We start from the raw sequence: 22,626 nt of genomic DNA on the forward strand, positions 1-22,626 counted from the left end.
TACTAAAGCACTGTCCCTAAGTCATGGATAAAAGTGGAGAAATGTGTCTGCTCTCCGGTGTCTGCCTCAGGGAGCTGGCCTTTACCCAAATCCTTTGATTTCTTTAGAATTTCTCTTTTCTGTCCCGGTCTGTGGCCAGAAATTTCACATTTCAAGACAAAGAATGAACTCGACTAAGCAGTGTAAAATAATTTCTCCTGGAAAATTTCAAACAGCCAGGATATTTCTTCAGCATAATTTTTGTATTCATTCTGTTTTATTTAAATTAAAGTACTTCATCTCATCTCTATTAACAGAGACATTGGCCTGATTTAAAGGACCTAGGCAGATTCTCATGTAAATAATAACTGCTTTTTTTCCTGGAGCTGCATTTCTTAATGTATGGTTCAGAGCCCTGTTATCAGGAAGTCTATTGGTCAAAAAATTTTAGTAAGACAACTATATTAGCCATGTTTTTCACTCTCATATACTTGTGACCATGTGTATAGGTTTTCAGAAGCTCTGTGGAGTGTGGTTTTCTTTAGATGAAAGGCAAAAACAGATGCCTTCTATTAAGTCAAATAATAAAGGAAATTACAAAAATTTAAAATAATTCTAGTTTCTTAAGTTTTTATTTAGAAAATATATGCTTCATAAAAATACTGATTTGCATGAACATAAACAGTAGATTCATCATTGGCATTTTCAAATGAATAAATACACAAGTAAAGTATCTTAATTTAACTTACACTATAGCCAAGGTCAGTAGATTTAACCCACAGAAGCACAGGCTCTTTGGGACCCTCAGTAATTTTAAAGAGTAGGAATTTCTGAGAATTCCCCAAATCAGAAGTTTGAGGACAGTTGCCATCATGGTTTGCATGGTGTGTTTGTTCTATTTCACCCCTCTGGACTTAGGTTACTTTTTAAATCTTTTTGCACTACTTTAAAAAGAATGACTTTTACTATCTTTGGTTCTGGCTTAAACTACTTTTGCAACCAACTTAACCTGGGTACTTAGATAAGTTTTGGTGAGTCCCATGAGTGTTAAGACAGAATAGTAATGAAGTGTGCTCATGCCTGAGAGCTTCAGTGAGCCTCTCTGAAGCAGTAGGAGTAGTTCCATTACAACGTAAAACAGATCGCCTCCTTTCTTTGTCTAGAGCTGCCCCTCAGAATCAAAACCAAAATGTGCATAATTATTGCAAACGCCAGACACCCTCTGGTCCCCTGGTCATCTCTGACAACTTCTATCTACTGGCTTCCTCACTGTAACTCAAATGTGCCAGCCTTGTGGTCACCTCAGGACCTTTGTCCCTCCTTTTCTCTCTGAATTTTTGTTTTCCAAGCTTGGCACATACAAGTTTCTCATTTCCTCAGACTTTCAAAACTTCCCTCCCTAGAGAGGCCTGTCTTCCCTACGCCATAATTAATGTGGCTTCCCTTTCCCTGTCTTACTTTGTTCTGGTTGCAGTTATCTGTAATATGAAATATATTTTCACTTAGTTTGTTACTACAGAATACAAGATAATTGTACTTGTTTATCATTGCCTTACAGCATATATTGTCTGCTGACATTTGTTATTCTGCATACTAATAAACTAGGTCTCACAAGGGGTTGGGAACAATAAGGCAGTCCTCCACCAGCAGGTGGCAGTATATGTAGGAGACAAGGAAACACCCTGGAGAAAGGGCGTGGCCAGCAGGAAGACCAGAGGATTCCTCAAGAAGGCTCAGAGTCCTGGATTTGGATTGAGGAGAGGTTGTATGTAGTACTGGAGTGCTGGGAAAACACAGACGTGTCAAAAAGGCCTGTGGACCGAGGCCAGCAAGACCATTGGAGGGTTTTTGAGAGATTTAAAAACAGAGTATCTGAATTGCTTCCTTAGATTTTTTCACTGTTCCTGTGCAGAAATATGAACCAAAATAAAACACTTGAGAATAAATTTAACCAAAGAAGACATGCAAAAACTGTAAAACACACTGATAAAAAAATTGAAATCAAGGGCCAGGAGTATAGCTCAGTGGCACAGAGCCTACCTGGCAAGCACAAGGTCATGAGTTTGAAACCTGCCACCAGAAACAAAGAAATTGAAATAACAGATCAATAGAAAGCTATCCTATGCTCCTAGATTGAGAACCCTATCGCTGATAAAAGGTCCACACTGCCCAATGTCATCTGCATATTCAGTACCATCTCCATGAACATCCAGAGCATTTCACACACACAGGAGAAACAGTCCTAAAATTCATGTGGAACCACAAAGATGCCACGTAGCCAAGACTAAGAAGAAAGAGCAACAGTGTACATATCTTACTAGCTGACTCCAAAGCCTCCCACAAAGCTGTAGCTAAAGCGTCTGATACTGGGATAAACACAAATACCTGGATTGACACAACAGAATGGAAAGTCCAGAGATGAAGGCAGGCAATATATGCTACAGTAATTTTTAACAAGCACGTCAGTAGGAAAGCATGGCAAAAAATAAGGTATTTCAATTAATAGTTTTGAGAAAACAGGATATCCATCTGAAAAAGAAGAAAATTAACTTTAATCTTATACTACACACAAAAAATGTAAACTACATAGGTCAAAGACTGGAATTTATAACTTATAGAAGGAAACAAGAAATTCCTGAATATTAGTTATGGTAGTTTTTTTTTTTTCAAAATATGACAAAGTCACACCCACAAAACTAAATGATGAGAATAGATCAAACTCAAAAGGTTCTGTCAACCAAAGTAGCAGTCAACAAAAATGGAAATACAGTCTATGTGTTAGAAGAAAATACTTATAAATCACCACCGTAAGAATATCGAAAATGTCATGATTGACACTTTAACCATATGCAATAAAAATAAAAACAATACCTTGGGGTAGACGTTGAAGAAATGTAAAAGACTGCAGAATTTTCAGCCACTGAAATGCTACAGACCAGATGAGAATTTCAGGGTGTTTCCCTCAGGAAAGAACTGGTCGTAAAAAAAAAAAAAAAAAAAAAAAAAAAAAAAAAAAAAAAAAAAAAAAAAGAAAAGAAAAGAAAAGAAAAATGAAGAGGGACGATAATGGAAGAAAGAAGGAAAAGAATGTGAAATCTGACGCAGCCTCAAGTCAGGGGTGGACACAGGAGCATCTGAGCGTGAAAAGCATGAAAAAACATCAGTCTCGGGACACCTGGCAGCGTTTCAAAGCTCATCTGCCACGTTATGCCTGCTTCTGATGGCGGCCAGGCTGGGGGTGGACACAGACAGGCGCGGCTCTCACCCAGCACAGCTTGGCTGCCTCCTCCTGTGCCCTGAGGAGTCCGCCCTTCGGAGGTCCTCCTTCCAGACAGGCTCAGATTGGCAGCTGCCTGTCGCTGTGAATTCTGTGTCCTCATCCTTCTCCTTCCTGCCTCACACAAGTGTTTCCAGTTCTCACTTTGGTTTCTTAGGGATCTTTTCAAACTTCTTGAGTAATTTAATCACCCACATGGAATGCAGAAGGTCACTCATAATGTCCAAAAATCCAGACCCTTTTCTCTCTGTATTATATGATGCTGATCTCACCATGACACAGTTTGTCTATCTGAATTTTAAAGGCAACAAGACTTATAAAGTGCTGAAGACCCCACATCTCTGTCTTATCCTCCCTATCTCTGAGTCTCTGGTACAGCTATTTCAGCCACATTCCTTTTCTCCTCTAGCGAAATGATGCTGCTTCCCGTTCCTTGAGCATGACGTGCAATACACTACCTGATATTTATAGCAACACTTTCTCTTTCTACATACAAACCACCTTTAACTGAGGATTCGGGTCCTTTTCTATAGAACACTGGGCTCTCAGTAGCAGCTCTAAATTAGGTAACCGCACTCCTAAACCTTTTTCTATTACCTATGTTCAATGTCACCTTTCAGATGCTTTCCAGCATGAAAGATTCTTGCCACCTGTCCTCCTGCCTGCCGCTGAGTCTAAAGTGATAGGTGCTGCCTTTTGTCCTACCTCTTTCCTTTGCTATTGAATTTTTTAATGGGATGATCTGTAGCATTCAACCAAGAAACCATGACAGTAACCTCCTCAAATGTGGTTGGAGGCCAAGGATTGGATGCCACAAGTACAAATAGAAGATGTCATGAGTTAGCTTGCATGTTTGTGAAACAAAATGACCGTATTCACTTTGATGAGTAACTTTGACCTTGGTTATAATCACTGCCTAAACTATCACGCGAAACAGTGTCCACTATATCTCCTGTGCACATGTGTGTTTGTGTGCATACACACACGTGCATGCACACACACTTTGAAGTGCTGATTTTTTGTTTACAAGGTGAATTTTGACTTTATCTGGCTCAGGGCTGCTGCGTAACTTCTGATACAACCTGGGGTGGTCCATTGCAGAGCCACAGCTCCCTGTCATTTATAAACTTTTCCCATGGATAGTTCGTAACTTTCAGTCAAGTTTAGTGCTCCGTACTTCTACCCTTATGAGGAAGCTGTTTATGTAACTATCTCTCTGCAGCAGTTCCTTAAATTGAGGGTCAGTGTCTGGGTACAGCGTGAGTACTGCCCACTTTTGTGGCCAATTCCAACTCCGTCTGTGTGCACAACCACCCTTGGTTGACAGTCTTTCTCCGACAAACGTACTGTGCTAAAACCAGGCTTCAGTGATCTCATTGGATGCCTGGGAACAGACTGACAGACAGCTCCAGGACCTCATTATCTGATTTTGATGCTGAACATGATATGCAAGAGGACTGTCAAAATGCTTTGGAAGGAAGGAAAATGCAGCATGCTGTATCGATATGGCAGATTGAACAGAACCACTGCTGTTTGATCCCAAAGTCATGAACTTTCGGTAATGTTCCTAAAAGATTAATATGTATTTCCTCAAATAATTCACTTTAAAAAAAAATTGCTACTGGGAATTGAACTCAGGACCTTGCATTTGCCAGAAAAGTACTGTGCCACTGAGCCATATCCCTGACCCCTAAATACTTTGCTTTTGAATATGACCAATGAATAAAGATGCCTTTCAGTCAGGTATTGAAAGGAAAGTAGAAAGACTTGAGAACAAATATGATATGAGAAAATCACTAAATAAAAATGTGCTAAAACACTAGGGGTTTCCTCAAGTCATTTTAAATATTTACAAAGTAGATTTATATGGGGTGTGCAATGCTGGGTATGAAACCCATGCCTTGCATATGAGGAAGAACCACTCTGCCACTGAGTCACCAGCTCCTAGACATGCCTTTAAAAGTTATTGACAGCGTGAATGTTACTCATTTGATTTTTTGGAAACAGTAACTATCATAAAATATTTACAGTAGGTAAGAAGCTCCCAGTGATTAGCACTCAGCTTGCAGGAATTGTTAGATGTGCAAAAGGAAGACCTGTGAAAGCTACCCACAAAGAACCATATGCATATGTTCATGTCCTTCTGTTGGATTCCAGGAAATGTGAACAATAATGGATAAAGTAAAACAGGAAGAAAGGATTTATTTGCTTTTCTACCCAGTGAGGTGAATAGAGGGAAAGACTCACATCAAAGAGATATAAAATAAACCATCATTCCACGCGTAGTCACTGGGAAAGCTTCCATCTGGTGATCAGTGAGCAAAATGAAGAAGGTAAGGAGCCGAGGATCATAGAAAGTGGACGGCCTCACAGAGAAAATTTCAAGACTGGAACACAAACTAGAAATCATCTCAGAACTGAGCCACCTAATCCATACTGATTACTCTGGGAGCAAGTAGGATAATGACATAGAATAAACTTCTGTTTCTTTGGGGAAAGGATCTAAATACTTAATTCTGTATCTGATGTATGGTAGACACTCAAATATTTTTTGAATAGAAGTGAAGGAAATGTCTCCTCGAAGGGTACACATCTGTTCTCCATTACTATCAGTATTTTCATTAGGACAGAAGTGATCAATTTAGGCTCTGGCTATGACATTGTTTAAAATTAGAAAAAAAAAACTTGAAAACATATTAAATCCAAATTAGGTATTACACATAAACATTATGTTTCATTTCTTTCTTGGCCTTAGCCCATGTCTTGGTAGGAGATCATATTATCATAATCATCATTTGTTTACATATTTTTACATAAATTCATATTTTAAGTGATATATACCATAGTTTTCAGTGTTTGCAAACATCTACATGATTATGTGTCCTGTGTGATTTCACAAGTTGCAGTGCATTACATTTGCAAGACTGTATTTATGAAATTTCTCAACACAGATAAATACAGCTTTAGTTCGTGTATTTTCATGGCTATCATATTATGACCTAGAAATATCACAATTCAAATACTCATTGTCATAATTCTATTGTAGATAACAGTTATAAAAGTTATAATTCATGTGTCTTTATATAACTTTTTTATATTAAAGACAGTAAAACCTCTCAAAAAAAAAAACAAAAAAGAATAAGGTCAATCAAAGCAAAGCAGTGAAATTGCTACAGAATTTTGAAATAAGATATTAGGAAAAGCAACAGCGACCACCATTGTATCTCTTGATATCTTCACAATAGTTGTCCATTCCATTGGATATAGCAAAATCAAGCCAAAACCAAACAGAATAAAAGCAATCAGAACATTAAATAAAGCAAAATATTTAATCAGAACAAAACAGAACAGGGATAACAATATTGGACCTCAAAAACAGAAGGAAATCCCCCATATTTTCTAGACAGCATACTGTCATTCAACAGATGCTCAGATCGCTGGCCCCAGGCCTGCAAAGTCAACCAAACAATACAAGCTTGCAGTTGCTTCCCCCCCCCCCCCCGCTTTTTTAAGATAGTAAAGCACAGCAAAACAAGACAGAACAAAGCCAATCAATGCAATGCAGTGAAATTGGTACAGAAATTACCAATTCACAGCAGATTACCAGGATAACAGTAGTAGGTGCCATAGTATATCTCATTATCTTCACGATAGTTCTTCATTCCATCAGGTATAGCAAAATTAAACCAAAAACAGAACACAGTGAAACCAATCAAAACAGAATATTGAACAGAGCAAAGACAATTAATCAGAACAAAGCAAAATAGTGAAAACAATATTGGCCTTCAAAGAGATGGCAGAAGGAAATCCCCATTATTTGCTATATTGCATAGTGCCATCCTCCCAAGAGATGCTCAGACCTCTGGGCCCAGGTCAGCATAACTGACTGAACAATACAAGCATTGAGTTGCTTTATGTGCCTTAGTTGCTATTAACTCAGGCTGTCCTTGACACCATCCAGTCCAGCAAGAAAGCAAAGAGCCCTCCCTGGTATGTAGGTGGCCTTGTGAGTGAACCGTGGGCTCACCAGGAAGAGAACACGTCAGTGTCTCCCGTGAACCTACTGTCACACAGGCTGAAAATCAGTTGCTTTTTGTGCCTCAGTTGCTACCGACTCAGGCTGCCCTCTGAACCAGCTGGTTGCTTCCAGGAATGGGGGCATAATGTTCTAGATTCTCAGCTTGCACGCAGGTAGGCTCACAGGAGGCGCTCTGACTTCTCTCTTGCTGGGCCCCTCATGACTTGCTATATAAAACCTTTTTCAGTGGAGTTTGCCTTTTCAAAAAATATCCTTCCTACTTTGAAATAAGATCATTAAAGTATTTTCCTGGGTACTATTCAAAAATTTTCAGAAGTTTTCTTTTTGCATTAGTGACTATATTCAGAGTTGATTTTTATGCCATTCTGTTACAAAGGATAAGACTACACTGTGTCATTACTAAAGATTGTTTGCTATAGGTTTGGCACATGCATTTTATCAGAGTGGGTGTTTAAATCACTGTTGCACTGGTTTCCTGTGACAGATGTAATAGAACATCACAAATCAGGTGACTGAAGATAACAGAAATTTACTCTCAGTTACACAAGCCTGAAAAAAATGTGCTTCAGGCCCATGATTCCTCTGAAATCTGCACAAGAGAATGTTTCCTGCCTTCTGAAGCTCTGGGGTTTGCCAGGAACCCTCACTTAACTTGCAGGTGCAGGACTGAGATGTCTGCCTCCATGGTCACATGGCAGCTTCTCCCTGTCTCTGCCTCTTCTCTGTTTCTCATCAGGATCCACATCACTTTGGATCAAAGGCTGGCCCCTGAGGGCCTCATCCTAACTAATTACATCTGTAACAGACCACTTTGAGGTATGAGAGGTAGGATTCTAACATACCTTTTTTGAGGAATATAATTTGACTTTGACTTAGTTTAGTGGGAAAAAATGTTCACAAATGACTGCCGAATTGAATGCAAGGTTTTTTTTTTTTTTTTTTTTTTTTTTTTTACATCTTTTGGGTGAATCTGTTTTTCTTATTTGGAAATGCACTAAAAGAATTTCGATAATAATTGATGATTTGTATATGCCAGTCCAGATTAAATTTGGTCTCTATTATTTCTCATAGTATCCTTTAAATTCATTAAATGTGGTCACTTTTATGTCTCATGGTGGCCTTTAATCTGTCATGTATTCTTTTCCATTCTCTTGTCATTTATGAGGGTCCCTCCTAATCTTACCCACGACTCCTCCAAAATATTTTAGTTCTCTCTTCATTTTTCACTATCTTCAGGTCACTCTTTTTTATAGTTAACATTTATTTAGATTCAAACACAATTATTTAGGTTTGCCAGTATTTTACTATTTACTCGGGGTCTTCTCTGTAGTATTATATTTCTCCATTGCGTCCTTCGGAAGTTCCTGGAGTGATTTCTGTTAGTAGAAAAAGCTTTGGAAATGTCTTCCTTATTCTTGCTTCTATTCTTTGAGATGATGATGTTTTTATTTACTCTCACACGAAATGGGTGTTAATCTGAGCACATAATTAGAGAACTGCAATAACTTTCCTGTGACCTGAGTAATTCCACTCTGTGTCTCTCATCCCTGGTCCAGAGGAGTCAGTTGCAATCCTGTTTAGCATTCTTTAGTTGTAATAGTTCAGTTCCTTTAGCTTTCAAATTCTTTGTTTGCCTGCAGTTTCACCTAAAATTATAGCAATAGGTACTGATGATTTTCTGGGTTTCCACAGAATCTGTTGTGATGTCTCCTTTTTCATTGCTAATTGCATGAATTTGAGTCTTTTCTTTCCTCTCTGTGATAAGGTTGGCTAAGGGTTTATTATTTGTATTTAATTTTTCAAAGAGCCAACTCTTCTATTCATTGATTCTTTGTGTTGTTCTCTGTCAAGGAGCACCAGAACAGCTCTCTTGAATAAAGAACAGTTACCTCCACTTTAGCTAAACCTGGCCCTCTCTCTGATGTATACAGAGCTGGCTAAGCCATTTCCTTTTCCCTTCAATTGGCTATAAGCAATATAAACAGGGCTGGCTGAGGTACTGATGCATAGTCTTTGAAGTCAAGTGACAGCCCCTGTTTCCTGCCTCTGCATCCCTAAACAGTTGAGCACAGGAGGATGCCTAGCCAATGCTCCAAGGCTGACAACTGGGTTCCCAGATAGGAAAAGTCTGCCCTTCAGGAACTGAAGCACCAGCCTCCTAAGCATGAAGTGCTGCCTCAGCTGTGTCGTGCAGATGGGTCTTTCTGCACATCCTTCTCTATGTGTGTTGCAGAGGTGCTTTCTGGCCTCCTAGCTAGCCCCGCTCACAGTGCTCACATAGCTCCCGCCATTCTCACAGTCACTCATCCCTGGCCACTCCCTTCTTGACCAATTAATAAAATTAGGGTTAGGCCTTGGGTCGAGGTCTTTATTCCATGAATCCTGCTCTGGATCATACTCAGGACCCCTTGGCTGCCCATAGCTGTAAATATGTCTTAGTGTGTTTATTCTTGCTAGGAGTTGCACTGGAGTGGGTGGATTGGAATTAATTCACCAGGATTCCAATAACATTTCCATGGAATTGAAAATACAAACTTCCTGGACTGCAACAAGGATAGGAAAGAGGACTCTAGAATTTTCTTAGTTTCAATAGCATTAATTTTTGCTCTTTTCTTGATAATTTCCTCCCTGACATGAGCTTTGTGTTTGATTTGTTTTTTTTTTTATTTCTGGACTTTTGAAGTTGAATGTTAGATGGGTTATTTGAGCTTGTTGTTTCCCTGATGTGAGAATTCCCCACTCTTTTCCTTAGGGCTGCTTTCACTGTGTCCCATAAATCCCATTATATTGCAACAGCATTGTCATTTAATTGTAGATTCTGGATGATTTCTTCTTTAATTTCTTCTGAGACTCTTTGGTTGTTCAGGAAGGTATTATTTACTTACACGTGTTAATGTATTTTTGTCGTTTCTTTTGAAACTGATTTCCAATTTCATAGCACTATGGTCTGATAATACACATGGATAATTTCAATTTCTTTGCATTTGCTTAAGCATGTGGTAGGGGCTAGGATGTGATCTATTTTGGAGAATATTCCATGTGTAGCTGAGACGCTTGTGTATTCTGATGTTGTGGAGTGGAACACTCTGTAGACATCTGCTAAGTCCGTTTGTTCAGAGATTTTGTTTATTTCTGACATCTCTTTGTTGATTTTTGTCTAGTTGATATATTAGTGACAATGGGGTATTGAGGTCCCCTGTTATAATTGTGTTAGTGCTTATTTGATTTCTCATGCCTGTTGATATTTGTTTTACATAGTTGGGTGCACCAATATTTGTTTTGTTGTTTTAATTTTAAAGAGATTAAAAGAAAACAAAACAATAAAAACAAACATGAGAAACAGTATAGGATTTCAAAACAAGCAGATAAAAATTAACAATAGTCACTATATTGTATATTGTTATCTTCAAAATAGTTGCTCTATCATGACACAGATATGCAAAATAGATCAAACAATATAAGCAATCAGTTTCTTTCCCTGAAATAATACAATCAATAGTACAATTATCTTAACTATTTTGTGTGTATTTTTCCCTTCCTTTTTTTCTCTTTTTCCCCATCCCAAATGTTCTTACCTTTTTAGCAGTTTCATTCCCTTTCACCATATCTATTAGACCTTTTGGATCTTATTTAATCTTTCAATTTCTTACCTGAGGGAAAGACAATAGGATGTGTACACATGTGAGTGTGATTCACTTCACTTATCAGTATGGTCCCTAGTGGCATCCATTTACCTATAAAAGCTTCTAGATTATCCTTCTTGATAGCTGAGTAGTACTCCATTGTACAAAAAGATGGCATCTTTTTATCCATTCCTCAGTTGATGGACATTGGGGGTGTTTTCAAAATTTAGCTACTACAAACTGTAGCATCTTGTCATGGTAAACCCAGAAAATCAGTGCGTACTTCATCCAAGAATTCAGAAGCTCTACCATTCAGGAACAGCCTTGGGGTCAGAGAACAACAGCTTAGCCCCCAGAAAATATGTAGCATGTAATATGAACCCTGAACTACATGACCTCAATATCAGTTAGATCTTTTCACATCATAGCAGAAGACACATCAGTTAAGTATCTAGTGTTGTAGGTGGATTATTTGTCTCTGCTTTTTTATTTAAAACTAGGCTTCTTCAAGGTTTCCGGGCTTATATTCGTGTCTGTGAGGGCAGCTCAGTGACAGAGTATGTACTTCCATTTGTGAGGCTTAGGTTCAATGCCCAGTACCACAAAACAAAACAAAATACACAGCACCTAAATTTAAAAAAACACTGTAAATGTACTGTAGAACAATGTCTTGATTCACCTTTAAATATATATTTTAATGATTATCGTTTTTATAAATGATTGTTTCCGTCATGCTCAAGCTAAGTACAAATGACAAGAAATTTAAATGTTGCTTAAAATGTAAGTGGTTCCAAACATGGTTAAAACATCTATTTTTAAAGCCTCATTTATTCCTAAAATCCTACTAATATCAGTGCAGGTATTTTTTAACACTTTGGAAGTTAAACACTGTTTGTGTGTTTTTAAATATGAAGGCGGTCTCCATATAAGAAGGTGGTAAGGAACTAAGTGAAAGTTAAGAAGTTTACTAGCAAATCTTATCACGGTCTTTTGCTTTAACCTTCCTTTTCCTTTCTCAAGTGTTACTTCACTAGGAATCATCATCTTCCTAAGTTTCTATGGCATATAATAGTGTCTAGTCACTGAAACCGTAGTGACTCACGAGCCAACAAGACAAAGCCTTGCTTTATTTTCCTCTAGGTATTCGTTGATTTTCTAATAATTTATTCTTAATAGGTTAAGTAGTGGAATTATTTTTCTGTAAATTTTTTTCAATAGACTTGACTTTTAAAAATTTTAATAGGGGCTGAGGATTTAGCTCAGTGGCATAAGCACCTTCCTTGCAAATGTGTGGTCGTGAGTTCGATCCCTGGTTCCAAAAAAGTAAAAAAAAAATTTAAATAACATTTTATGATGTGAGGAAAATAGTCTCCTTCGTTTAACTTCTATAACTTCTTGGCATCTGAGCCACTTCTGGAGGAAACTGTACCACTAAGAGTCCACTCAGCCTTAATTACAGAGTGGGATCCTGTCTCCAAAAAAAAGTAAAAATAAAACATAAAAGACTCATTTTTATTGATACTTTTTTGAATTAAGAGTAGACACCAATTCTCATTATGCCCATAGAATATGTCTGGGAGTAAAAAATGACATTAAAACCAGTGACAGGAAAGTCGAGCCCTGTGACAGGAGAGACTCAGGACACTGTGCTAGTAGTGGAGGCCTTTCCTAAACATAGGCCAGGAAATCCCTCTTGTGGACAGGAAGGAGCTAGAGAAAGATCTGAGGCTCTCCCTGAACTTTCCACGGTGAGTCTTTGCCCTGGACAGAGCAACCACGTCTCCAAAGCCCCAAGCGGGAGCCAGCACTCCAGAGCTACATTTGGCATAGACAATGGACATGGCAAAGAATAAGAAAGAGTAAACCATAGAGCCAACCGGCAGCCACAGCATGCAAGCCACAGGCAAGGTGGGAACAGGGCGTCACAAGCCACCGTGAGGACCTGGCTCTTCAGATGCAGGGTGTGAGTCAGGGCACTTTCTTCCACACTTAGGATTTCAAATTGACGCTGAAGCCGCAGAGATCTGGGAGAGCTCAGCCCGCCAGTCATTCAGATCGGCTGGCTGGGATCTGCAAGCAGAAGCTCAAAATCTCCAAGTGTCAGACTCCCAACATGAAAAAGTAACAAGAAATAGGACTTCTTCATAGGGTTTTTGAGTGATTTTTCTAGTGCAGATAAGAGCAGAATATACGTTAATCATTTTTATTCAAGCATTTATGAAGTCATTTTCACACGATTATTAATATTTCATAGTATTATTACACTACTTTCTGATGATGTATGTGTACTGTAAGGTTGTTTGCTTAGTGTGACAATTCAGGGAACTTGGTGACACTCCTATGTAATTTGTTCACTTGTATCCATCCAAAGCAATGGAGAGACACTGTGGCTGTTCGAGTCTTACAGATGAAAGGAAAGAATGGGAAAAAGAAGGGGAAACAAAGGTGGGATGGAGCGAGAAATGGAATGGGAGGGAGAAGAGAGAGGTTGCTTTGGCACAGACCTGATTGTGCAGCTTTTTAGGCTCCGAAGGGAACGGATTAAGAAGTGACACGAAGCAAGGAGACAGTGGTGGAGTTTCCCCTGAGATTTTGTGACATACTTCAGATATTTGATTTGACTCACAACCCTGAAAATACCTTAGACGGTCTTGAGGGGGACTGAATCACCCAGCACACCCCAGATACACAGGGAACACCTGAAAGAGCTCTGGGCCTGTCCCTTCAAAGGCCCTCTTCCACCTGAACCCCTAAACCTGACCCTCACTTTCCTATTCTCCTTCCCTTTTAAACCTGTGGAAAATGAACTTCATATGTATCATTTATTATCTCACCTGTGAATATATATTTAGCTGGGAAACATTGTAACTTTCAGTAATTATTTAAAAGTGAAACAATATCCCAGCCACTAATTAATAATTTGTACTTTGTGAAGAGAAAAATTAGATAATAAATACTTTAAACCACTTTCTTTAGGACCAGTATTTTCCCTGATTTCTCTCTCAATGAGCTTCTGTTTGTGTCCAGGAGTGCTCCTGTTACTTGAATGTTGTTCTTGTGTCCAACTAAGGTGTCTCAATTTGGTTATTAAATCTAGAAGTCTTTGGATAGAGTCCTGGGAGTCTTCTATGTAAAGTGGCATGTCATCTGCAAAAAATAATATTTTAACTTTTTTCCTTTCCTATCTTTATTCCTTGTATTTCTTTCTCTTGTATAACTGCCTCTGGTTAATGTTTCCAGAAATCTATTAATTAGGAGACTTGATCTTTGTCTTGTTTTTGATTTTAGAGTAAAAGCTTTCAGTTTTTGACCATTTAGTATGATGTTAGCTGTTGGTTTGTCAGAGTACTTTGATTAATATTTAGTTTAACTAATTTGAAACTGTGAATAAGCAATCTAGACTCTCCAGTCTTGCATTTTAAATTACTTGATTTGTTATCGAAAATGCACAGAAACACTAAACATAAATTGCAGAAGAGTTTGTGTATACATATACATATATATATACATGCATAATATATGTTCCATTTTTGCTTATTATATCACCAGCAGATAAAGCAGTTATGTTCAGCTGGGGTCCTAGTGTTATATAATTAATTAACAGATGCTCTTTCCTCCACTAGACATTACAAAGCTCACTTTAACTTGGGTAGGTTGCTGTCCTACTTCCTTTGGGAATTCCCATGAAACTTATGCAAACAAAGATCTCAGTTTTTAATCCACTCAGTATCCCTCAGCTGCTTCTGGAGGATTCCCAGAGACTTTTCTTTCTACAGCTCGGAAGCAAGCCTCTTGGTGTTTATGAGGCTTCATTTCAGCCTCTTGCTGGTGTGCTGGTTCCAGTCCTGCTTTTCTCAAATGGGGGGACATCAAGAGATGGAGGGAGGGAGAAGGGGAAGCAGGGAAGGAAAGACCATGAGAAAAGGAATTAAGATGTGTATGCACAGACTGATGATACACAATGTATATAAGCCTTGTGTACCACCAACACATGCTAAGAAAAAGAAAAAAGCTCTCTGCTGACCTGTGACACCCCATGCTGGTCCTTCATGCCCATGGGATCCTCAAGGCACACTAGCTGGACAGACTTCGATCCTCAGGGTACAGTAGCTGGACAGACTGCTGCCCAGAACACTGCTCTCTCCTAATAGCCAGGAGACTCAGCACCATCCACAGCGATGCGAGATCGCTACTCCCAGCATCCGGAAGATGAGATGCTAAGATTTTCCCTCTCCTCCTCTTGACCGATCTTGTGTAAATTCCACCTCCATAGACTTTCCTTAGGAGGAGCCTCTTCGCAGCAGGAGTGAGACTGAAAACATGTGGACTCTCAGAGGTAGCTCCATTTCTCTCTCGTGGCCAGGTGGATACGATCAGATCCTTTGGTCTCCACTAGCAAGTTGCAGCGTCATCTTAATAAGGTACCTGTGACAGTTAACTGCTGGAGTCCATGTAAGAAACATGCGGCTTAACTGGATAGCAGAGTTCTGGGTGTGACTGGAGAAAAGCCGGAAACAGAAGACCCACCCTGACTGTGAGTGGCACCAACGCTCGGGCTTGCTGCCTGGGTGGAATGAAGGGAAAGGAAGATGGAGGGCTTGCTTCTGTTTCTTGCAAAGAGCTCCAGACGTCACTTCCACTTCCGATGCTGTCTGCTGGCTTCCAGGGCAAACCTGTCAGCCTACTGCTACTGCTACGGACTGGCACACGACTGAGTGAGCTCCAGGCCCTGGGCCTTCCAATGGGTCCCTCGGGTCTGCAGGGCACAGACGGCCCTCTGCATCCCACACCTGATGCTGCAGGCAGCTGCTGTCAGCCTCCCCTGTAAACCCTTGCACATTTACACACCTCATGTTACATCTGTTTCTCTAGTGAGCGCTGACAGATACAATGCATTTTCCTAATGTTTGATTTTTACCATCGCATTTCCCCATATGCTTATTATAAAGCAAATAATCACTCTTTCTGTTTCTGTCCCCTGTGTCTAAATATATAGTTATTTATTTTATGAGCCAATGCAAAATTATTGAAAACACAAAAAGAGCTTGTTCCAGTGACCCTTCCTTGCTGGCACATGTCTGTGGCACACAGTGTTTGCAGTCCTCGTGGGGAGCTGGTCCTGGACATGACATGTCCTCACTCCTGTTTCATTCTGTTTGTCCCTCCCCTTCCCTCTTCCAATCTCCTTCCCCTCTGAGAAATATCTATCTCCAAACCTCCTATTATGTCCTCTACTTTGCTCTTCACGTATACTTTGGATTTTTCAGGTAAGAGAAGTCATGTGATTTTAAATCTTGTGTCTAATTTAGTTCACTTAAAATTGTGATCTCAAGGTGCATCCAATTTCCAGCAAATGACTCAAGTGTATTTCTTGATAGTTTCTTTTAAAGCAACAAACTGAAGCAATACAGACAGAGACACAGAGACTTGATTACTCTAGAGAAATGGTGTAAATGTCCAGTATAGTAGTAACTATCCGTAACTGACCTTTACAGTTTGAGTAGGAGTCTCACACTCTCATTAGCTCTTTCCTTTCCTCTTGCCTAAGGAGCTCATGTCTGTTTAGGAGCAGTGAAGAGCATGGAGGAGCTTCAGGGCCCATCCAACTGTGGAACAAACAACCCACCGTTCCATGAGGGAAAATCTAAGTTCTTCGTAACGCTCAGTTTTAAAAACTCTCGGTGATTTTAAAACTTTTGCAATCTAATTTGAATTCATATTTAGTCTCATATTTGTCACTGATTGCAACTTCTAAAAATCAGATCTATAATCTGAATGTGAGAATAGCAAAGTCTCTACACACATCTTTAATAATATTTGATCTTAATATGCAAGAGAGTCCTGCTCCAAGTGCTTTACACGTTAACTGGTTTAGTCTGTAAGTATCATAAGTAAAGATGTAATTTCATCTCGAGTTTAAAGATTACAGGTAGAGGTATTAAGAGGTTAAATAGTCTATCTAAAGTCACACTTCTAGTAGAGGACAAATCTGGTCTCCACACTTCTATTGTTCGGCTCACACAACCTACATAGTCTACTACTTCCCTTTAAAAAGGGAACTCCCTTTGTAAGGGAACCAGTCATCCCACCATCAAGCAGCCTCAAACTCCCCCGAAGAAAGAGGGAGGTCCACAAAGCATGCGTAGTGACTATCACATCCCCAAACACTGCTGTTACTCCATCTCAAAATACCATTTTCACAAGACCTTTTGAAATAAACCAATTGCATTTGTATGAGTAGCTAGGTTGTTCATATTAGAAATGATAACTGAAACCTAGTAATTTTTGCTAAGGGAAAGAAGAAACAGGAGTATTGCATATATATAGACACACACACACACACACACACACACACACACACACATACATATAATGAATATGAGTATCAACCAAGATGTTGGATGTAAGAGTCAGCAGTCACCTCTGAGAGGAAAAATATGTCACCAAACACCAAAGCTTGTGGTATAATTTAATATTTTAAGTAAAAATTAGAAGGATGAATCATTTTACCTGGTGTTAAATTTCCGAGATACTCACGGACTATAATTGAAAAGTGACTCCCTGAGGTCCCTGCGGGCCCCACACGAGGGGATGTGGTAATGCATTTGAACTCAGCTGCCGAGAATAGACTCAGTCCTGAGTCACCTCAGCTTACAATGGAAAAAGAGCAGCAGGGAGAAAGGAAAGGGCTGGTCTGCAAGTGTTCTGAGAGCCTGTGACATTCACCTCCTCTTCCTTCTTTAAGTCTGCAAGAAATCACACATTTCCAAGGAGTTCATTCTGCATAGCTTGACCTTTATAATAAGCACACAAAAAAGCAGAAAAGAAAAACAGAGACTGTGTAAGGTGGTGTGCGTAGACAAAGACTTACCACTGTGATTTTAGGGGACAGGCCCATGAGTCGATGTGGTTTTATGAGATTTCAATCTTCCTTTCTTTAATTACTTCCAACCCGCTTGACCACTGGAAACCTTTCAGGAAACCTGAAATCTCAGGGGCCAGGCTGCACCCAAGAACGATCACATCAAGGTATCTGAGAGCCAGTGCTATGAATCAGCATGATTTAAAGCTGTTAGGTTTGAAAGCTATTTCTGGGTAAGTGTCCCAAACTTGGCTGCATCATCAGCCAACAAGGGCCGAGAGGATGCTGCTGCCACTGATTGGAGGGCAGACAAGGTGGGAATTCGACCTTGCTTTGGGAAGCAGAGCTCCCAGAAGAGGTCACTGCGCTGAAATGGACACAGCCTTGATGCTGGCTCTTTACCTAGGAGCTTTGGGAGTCCTCCTAGCTTGGGGCTGTGGACAGAGCCTGTGGGGACAAAGGAAAGCCCAGCCTCTGTCAGTCTCCTGCCTGGGTCTCTTTGCTGGCACCATCAGCTCGCTGCACAGCACTGCTGCCGCAGCCCGGCCACTCAGAACTGGGTGGCCTCTCCCGGCCTTGGCCTTCTGGGGAACAGCGGGGTGGGGGTTAGAGCCTCAGGAGTTTTGTTAGAAGAAGGCTTACCTCCTTCATCTACTTTCATTACAGCTCTCTCCCCTCCTCCCAGACACCTCCCATCATAGCAAAGGAGATATAGTTTTCTTCCTCAAATCCTTTGCTCTCTGGCACTTTAAAAGTATTATTTTTTATTTCCTAGGCAAATAATGTGAAGACTTTCACTGTAGTTTGATGTCTGTCTTCCTGAAAATATTACTATTTAAAAATGAAAATGAATTTAAAAATTAAAAGTGAATTTTAAAATTGACCTTAGACTGGGCCACATCTCAGTGGTACAGCACTCCTCCAGCATGTACAAGATCATAGATTTAACCCTAACACCGTCAAGTAAGTATATATGTGTAAAGAATGCATAAATAAACAGTTTACTTCTTGACTTCTCTCACAAACTATTCTTGTAGTTACAATGTGCTTCTGATTGCTTTTGTAAATATCTATTTATTGGCCATTTTTAAATCTTTTATATTTTCAATCATTCTGTACTATGGCTCAAGTTCCATGGAGAATAAACTGAGAATGAATTTAAAACTAATTTCAATAAGATAAATTTTAAATAGAAAGACGTAAACCATTTTTCCACAGGGAAGTCCCACAGAGGAGGAGTCAGGAAGCCTGGGCAGACTATCTACATGCAGTGACCAGTCTTGCTTCCCTGGGACCTCAGCATGGAGCAGATGGAGGGAACAAACCTCTATTCATACTGTTTTGTTTTCTTCTGTTTTCTTTCAATGATAGATAAAAATGAGGGAATTGATTACTATTTTCAGCCTTTGGCAGAAACAAATTGCTTTAACAAAGCAAAAACACAGTTTGAATGACTAAAAATTTTTTAGGGTTTTGACCCTCATTATGTTATTTACAGCAAACCTAAGGTAAGTAGATAAAGGATTATTATTTCTCACCACAGCACAACAGCAAACATCTAAACATCTAAACTTTTCCTAATATTTAAGCTAAGTTACCACTGATGAAGTTCAACAAGAGATTCGTAATGATGATTCTATTTATGAGGAAGCTATGAATTCCATTAGGAAATGTGATTGAACACAGTGAACTAGAAAGTTAAAGAAATATATTTTTCCTTAGGAGTTAAAATGTATTTTTAAGTGGCTCTTATGAGTTAAAATGATATTTTTTTTAAAAAGCATGCATTTTAAAGATGTATGCATATGTGTGTACATACACAATTTTTAAACTGATAATCATTATTCAGCAACCGTGTCCTTTTTACTAGTAAAGAAGTGCCTTCATTTCTTGGCTGTACACTGATTTCTACTTTATATATTTCAAGGGCTTTTTCAGATATAAACATCTAACAAGAAGAGTTAAAGCTATGCACACTGCGAATAGTGTTTCCTTTTATTTGGACAGATTCCAGGCGAACAAGGAAATAAAGCAGCACGCTAAATATGGGCTTCTTCAGTGAAAGATTTTACAATTCCTAGTGTAATTTCACTTCCACATTCCCCATATGAATTTATCAGGAAGCATTTTCAAATGTGTCACTAAAAATGAGCTCATTGCTTTTGTGTGAAGTGAATATTTCTGGAATCTTACAACTTGTCTACTTGACTGCATTCTTCGGAATCGTTTCTCGCAGTGACCTTTCTGAAATGTCATTTTCTTTCTCTTAAAACACTTGTGGCCCTGCCTGGCAAGAGCAAGGTCTTGAGTTCAATTCCCAGTAAACACACACAAGCACCCCACACACACATACAAACAAAAACATCCTCATCATTTCATTCCAAGCCAGATAAGCTGTCACACACTAGGGCCTAGCACTCTGTCCTTTTTCAGTTTTTGATCTTTCTAACTAGAGACTTTTGCTAGGAGTGCCCCGTCTTTTTTGGTTTGCTCAAAAGGCTTCCTCTTGTTTGAATCTCCACTCACCTTTGGCTTTTCTGTGCCATTCTGTCTCAAGCTTTCTCCTTCATATTCTACCGACCACTATAAATTTCCATACAGTATTTCCCAAGGAGTAAACGTGGTTCTATTATTTGTTCTTAGCACAAATTTTGATCACACTTATTTACTTGTTGTTTGTCTCTTGCATTAGATTATAAACTGTGTGACACAGAGAGCGTACTCATCTGGTTGATTAATTGATCGACAGTAGCTGGTATACTGTAAGGTCCAAAGAAATAGCCCACCTACACACATCTGATGAACCATAAACCTGAAAACAGATTACTGGCATTTGCCACATTGCCCTCCTGTGACTCGGAACTGGGTTGTCTGCTGGAGGACAAGTGCTAGATGCTTGGTTACCAGGCGATGGACTTTTTCGAATGTGATGGTCATGCAGATTCTCACTCTACCAAATGAATGAATGTAAGGATGAATTCATGGCTGAGTGGGCTCAACTAAGAAGTAGGGACTCTCTGACGAAAGCAGGTAGCTAGGGGTAGAGCCCTGAGCAGTGAATCTTCTCTCCAGCTCCTTCTTCTCTTGCTCTCACCTTCTCTGCTTCCTGGCTGTCATGAGATAAACAGCTGTCCCTTGTCATCCCTTCTTTCATTATGCACAGACTCATCCCAGGCCACAAACAATGGTGCTCACTCACCATGGACTAAATCCTCCAAAACTATGAGCCGAAATAAACTTTTCCTCCTGTAAATTGGATGTAACAGAATTTTGTCCCAGCCATGGAAGGCTAAAATAACTCCATTTTTCTCATATCATATAAATCTTCACTTTTTATCCAATTTAGTAGTTAAATAACTTCTAAGAACAACATTTTAATGACCAAAGTATGGTTACTACCTTTCAAAAACTGCAATAACCATTGCTCTGATTGATATTAAGTAAATAACTTTTACAACTGACAGTTAAATCAATTGGGTCACAAAAACATTCTGTATGCCATGATGCAATGCTTGCATTCTTTTGAAAGATTGTCCAGACGATTCTGCCATGCTGTTTTTATGTCAATGTTAAAGCATATGTTCATTGCTTTCACCTATCAATTTAAGTTTTTATTAACTCTTCAGCTGAATTACTTAATATCCTGTGCTCTGAGGAAACTGACAGCACCAAATGAAAAGTGGTAACTTATATTCTACACATAAATCTAGCTACGAAAGGGCATCATGACATGGTTTCTGCAGCATTTCTAAGAATGGCAACAGAAAATGTCTCAAGGGCCCCGGGAGGGTGGGGGGGTGTTCCATGAAGAGTTTGCGCTTTAATGTTGCAGTCTTGGAAAGTGCATTGAATCGTCTATTAAAGATTCAGTAAGCAGATTCTAGATGACTTCTGTTCTAGGCACAGAGCAAAAGATGCTCTTCGTCTCCTGATCTCGATTAACTCTTTCCAATTAGGTTGCACTGTCTCTCCTCTTGTATGAAAAGTGCTGCTGGTATTGTCACAACTAATCTCTCCACTGCTAATTACAATTGCCAGCTCTCATTGCTCAACCTGCTGACACTTCAGGGAGACTGGAAACTGTTAGTGGCTTCCTTTTTTATGGGAAGCAATTTCTTGACTTGGTTTCCAGAACGTACATCCTGATTTCCCAGTTGCTTGCTCTGTCTCAGTATCTTGTGTTGATACACTCTTGGACTTCTCACCTCCAACCTGAAAAAGTGAGACTTTCCTCACCTTATTTCTTGCATCTCTTTTATGCTTTATCTGCAGTTGTTCTCTTTGTAATGGACCTCAATCAAAAACCCTCAAGTTCCATCTTTATGACAATGATTCCCAAGTCTATCGCGAGCGGCATAACAAAGTACCACAGTTTGGGTGGCTGAGACCAGAAATTTATTTTCTCACATTCTGAGAGCTGAACATGTGAGGTCACAGTGTCATCAGGGCTGGTTTATCTAGAGGTGCCCTTGGCTTGCAGTCTCTCACATGGTCTTCTTTCTGTATGTTTCTGCTCCCATACTGACCTCCTTTTAACTTAAGTTTTACTAGAAACCCTATTTTCAAATTCACTCAGAATTCAAGGTGCTGTGGGTTAGAGTTTCAGTGTGTAAATGCCGAGAGCATGCAGTTTGTCCTGTAACAATCTCTAAGAGTAAATTGCTGACTTTCTCCCATAAATTTGAGTCACGCCAATCTTTCCGGGCTGGAAAAGTGGCGATTTCATACTTTTAAGTCACTGTCTCATAGCTTTGCCATCATCCCTGATGCATCTTTCTCTCTTATCCTCACTAGCATTGAATCTGTAAATACAATTGGCTAATTTGCAAACTACAGCCACAGTCTG

Source organism: Cavia porcellus, unplaced genomic scaffold (genome assembly GCF_034190915.1).
Source record: "Cavia porcellus strain 051 isolate PalLab524CR breed Dunkin Hartley unplaced genomic scaffold, mCavPor4.1 scaffold_7, whole genome shotgun sequence".
In the NCBI taxonomy this organism is placed as follows: Eukaryota; Metazoa; Chordata; class Mammalia; order Rodentia; family Caviidae; genus Cavia; species Cavia porcellus.